Below are 4893 nucleotides of genomic sequence, written 5' to 3'. Positions count from 1 at the left end.
AGCTAAGTTCAAGTTTAAAGTGTTTCTAATTAGTGTATCTTTTAAGGAATAACTAGAGCCAATACATATAACTTTAGAATCTTTATTGACTTACTATACTATACAATGTGAGACTAGTTCTAAAATATTACAATTATTTCAACCAGTTTTAACAATCACTACATTTATTGAAATTGATACATCTTTTGCTTCCATTGTTTATATCAACAATCACAGTCTAAAGAACTATCATACTCCCCCATAATGAGTATACATTACATTAAGCTAAACCACTGCAAAAAAATTCTCATATCCCATCATAAAGAATATACTTTACTTGATGCTAACACTCGAATAATATTTCTACCTCTTGAAAATTGGGAAGACAAATTAAACATGGTGCAACTTCCATGTTGTCCTTTTTAAGAAGTTATCCAACAATCAACATAATTTCACCACATACCTTACATCAATGTCAACCAATTTTTGTACGGTATTCAACAACAACTTGTATTTTTGTAATTGTATAACAAATCACTTACTTGAACTTTTCACAAATTAGAGTTAATTCTTCCATCAAATTTCTCTAGGTCAAACTTCATAACGTAACTTGACATTGCAATTATATTCATAATATAAATGTAAATTATGCACCAAGTTGGCTCATAGAAAACATAATTGAGTCACAATTGACCACTTATGTATCAAGTCTTTCCTAATCAGAACCTTCCCAAAATAATATTTTTACGGTATCACTTTTCTTTTATGATGTTAAAGATTAAAAAAAAAAATTCCAACTACAAAGAATACATGGAATTCTTCACTAGGTTGAAGAAAAGCACTCATAGAAAAATTATGGACAACAACACATGAATATATCATGAAAAAACTCTACAATAAAAAACAAAATCACGATTGTTGTCTAATGATAACTAAATAATAAAACTACGTGAAATTAATGAACTATACCTTAAAGTGTAATTTCAAATTTTTTAATATAATTTGCTAATATATATCCACACACAAAATTAGTGATATAATTTAGCAAGTTTCTATAGAATTTGCAAATTGATACCCACTAATTTTTTAATTGGTCTAAATTAGCAAGCTACAAAGAAACATAAATAGAAAAACCAAAGAACAAAATCAAACATAAGAATAGAATGTGAAAACTATAGCATTTGATAAAAATTGTGATCGGTGTATAATGACAACTAAATAACCATATAAACTCCTCTCAAACAACCTAGGACTCTAAGTACATCTGGTAGGACACTATATATTGCACTTGGTGGAACTCTAGTCAGTGGTATCAACTTAGTTGGAATTGTTAATCTTCTATCACAATAAATTCAAATTGGCAGCTCCTTTGCCAGAAATTTTTATTAGTCAAATCAATTTTGATGTAGATCAAAATCAAAAGGAATATCGTAAATCATGTCTGGAAGCAAAATATTTCAACTTAATACTTTACTAAGAATATATTTTCAAATTTGGAGACAAAATTGATGTTTTGTTTCCCAAATTACTTTTAAGTCTTACAAAAGTAAATACAACTACTAACTTATAAGCATAAGAAGTGAACAACTATAAGTTTCTTTGGTGGGGCATTTCTAAAAGTAGAGAGTTAGTGCCTTAGTGCTATATTAGTTGCGGGTTGCAAAAGACCCTAATAATAATTAAGGAATAAGGACCATAAGTAAGATGATTGTTGCCTACCAAATCCTGCCCCACGCCACCATAAGTAATTTATAACAAATAAAAGTGGTTATGTGGGTCAGAAAGCCCAGAAAGCATGTATATATGAAAAATGTGGCATTTCACAACAAAACCATAAAATGGCTATTATCATAACCCAAGTGTAATATTTATATAACATTGCCATCATTTCAATTCATTATCTCTAGACGCGGCTATAATTCTTTTCTGAATGAATTTTAGGGGTGTGTACATGTGCCCCAATATTTATCCCTATAATATTATTGAATATCAAATTCGTAATATGTAAATTTAATATTTTTATTTTATATTATTATATTAAACCATTGAAGTAACTATAAATTACAATATAATTAATATATATATATATATATATATATATAATATTGATTATTTTTTTTTCCAAGAGAATATGCGTTAACAATATGAATTGCAAATAAGAGAAAATAAAAGGAGGTTAATGTTTCAATAGAATATCATTGCTTTTGAAAACACAAATTATAAAGAGAATAAACAATAAAATCTAAAAGGAGTACATATACACTACTAACTTGAGAATATATAAAGATCCGGCAACGTAAATCCAATAAATTATTATTTAACATCTTTCTTTTAAATTCACAATATGTAATATCGAAAGTTTGTCAATCATATAAAAAATACAATTTTAAAATATATATTTTAATATTCGAACATTTTATTAAATTAAATTTCAAACTACAACAAACTAAGTCAACCAATATCATAACCTATATTAAAGAACCATAAGAGAAAACAACTTAATCAAATCAAACCAAACCAAAACAAATTAAACTGAATTAAACCAAACCAAAAGATAATCAATCGAACAGAACAATCAATAGAGAGAGAAATAATCAAACAAAAGAGTAAATATAGAGATACAAGCAACCAAACAGGAGAACCAAGAGAGATAGGGAGTAAATACGCAATAGTAAATCTTAACTAATTAATATGTGAAACTTAAATTAGAATTTGAATTTGAAGCAGGACCGACCAAGCAGGACCGACCAAGCATAACACAATAAATCTTGAAGTACAACAATTTTAAATGTTGCACAGAACCAAATAATGTAAAAGTAATGAACAAGTACATGAGTTGAAGCCAAACAATACAGTTACATTCTCAAACTTTTGAGAATAGAATGCATAATAATAACGAAAAGTTAAAGGATGATTAAACAAACTCTAAATACTATTTTTTATTTATTAAAAGAGAATCAAACAAAATATGAATATCATTTTTGTACTAAAAACTCTAAATATCATATTAACATTATAAGTTGCATAAAGAAAAAATAAAATAAGACTAAAGTTTCGATAGAATATCATTGCATTTTGAATCCGGTGATTTTAAAGAGAATAAATAGTAAAAGATAAAAGGAGTACACAAACTGACTTACAATATAAGCCTATTAAAGGATCGTGTGACAATATGGATATTAATTAGAAAGTGCACATACATATATACTATATATCTTGATAACGAAGGACCAGTTTTTTTGACAGGGATAATGAAGGGTCAGTCATCGATCATCATATTACTTTGTTTCAAAAAGGAAAGAAAAAGCATTATATCACTTCCGAGGCCTTCGTAACCTTTAGATTTATCACATTGATACCACATAGGCATGTAGGGTATATGGCAATTGGCAAAATAATATATATCTATCTCATAATGAATATCATTGAGTATAGATCCAATAGATGTGGAGGATTTAATTGAATTTTAATATGAGATATGAAGTAAACTTCTAAATATTAATTTGACATTATTAATGTAATATTTTTTAATTGATTTAATATTATTGAATAATATTAAATTTAGAAAATATCTGTATATTTTAGTTTTAAAAATATTAAAATATAATGTCTGTAAAATTTTTTTTAGGTCTTTTGATTAATTAAATTTTTTATTTTTATAAAAACTTAAAGCGATTGTTTTAGTGGTCTTACTTTCGGATCAATTTTGATATCATTTAAAGTTTTTCACACGTATTAAAAAATATAATAATTAGAAAAAAGAAATAAATAAATTTATCAAACTATTTATCTTAATTATTAATAAATTTTTACTATTATGAATGTAAAGTATAATAATATTTTTAAAATTGTGTATATAATAAATATTGAAAGATAATATAATAAAAAATATTAAAATTGCATTAAAAATTATAAATAATATTAATTTTAAGATAATTTTTTTTATTAAATAACACTTATGGTGATGATACCGGATACTACTTTAAGAGTGGGGTTAATTTGCACCCCTTCGAACACACGATATATTAGGGTCGTTATTTATTTATTTTAATTATCTTTTATTCCAACGTTTTCATGATTTTTACCAACTAATCTCCTCTATCCTTTTCATTATCAATTTTAATCATATTCTTAAATGGTAATTTTTATATTAATATAGTGAGTCCGTTTGTTTAACATTTAAACAAAGTGTTTTTATAATTCATATTTAAAAAAAAATATTTTTTATGAAAATTTATTTAAAAATAATAGAAGTTTTTAAAATTCATTTGTTATTAATTAAAAAAAATAATTTTGATATTCAATAATTTAAATATTTATTTTTAGAAATTTTAACATGATAAAAATTACAATTTTTTTAAATATGCATTAAAAATAATTTTTATGAAAAATTTCTTAAAATAACTTTTCATTTTAATTATTTTTTGAAATTTTATTATCTAAAAAGATTTGTAGAAAATAGATAGAGTATTTAAAATCATATTTTAAAATAAACTATTTAAACTAATTTTTCATTTGAAGATTTATTTTTAAAAATATTAACAAAAATCTAAAATACTATAAAAATATAAACAAACAGATCCACTGAAATTTTTTTCTACCTCGTTATTTAATATAGTGGAGACAAACATATATGTTGTACGTTGAAAGATTTGTGCAATACGAAAGATAAATGTTCAAAAAATTTGTCCACCAACTCTATAATTTATGATCACAGGAAATGAACCACGTCCCACCAAGTCACGAGTAATAATCAATTATGAACTATAAATCTATAACAGAATTCATAATTTATATAAAATAAACAATAAATATAGACATGTCTCATACGTGGGAAGAAACATTGTATGTAAATATTCGTCTAAAACAAAAATATTTCAAGATTTAACATGTTCTTCCGAAAATATCTCAATA

The sequence above is a fragment of the Cicer arietinum genome, chromosome 3 (genome assembly GCF_000331145.2).
Source record: "Cicer arietinum cultivar CDC Frontier isolate Library 1 chromosome 3, Cicar.CDCFrontier_v2.0, whole genome shotgun sequence".
Lineage (NCBI taxonomy): Eukaryota > Viridiplantae > Streptophyta > Magnoliopsida > Fabales > Fabaceae > Cicer > Cicer arietinum.
This window is presented reverse-complemented; position numbering follows the sequence as displayed.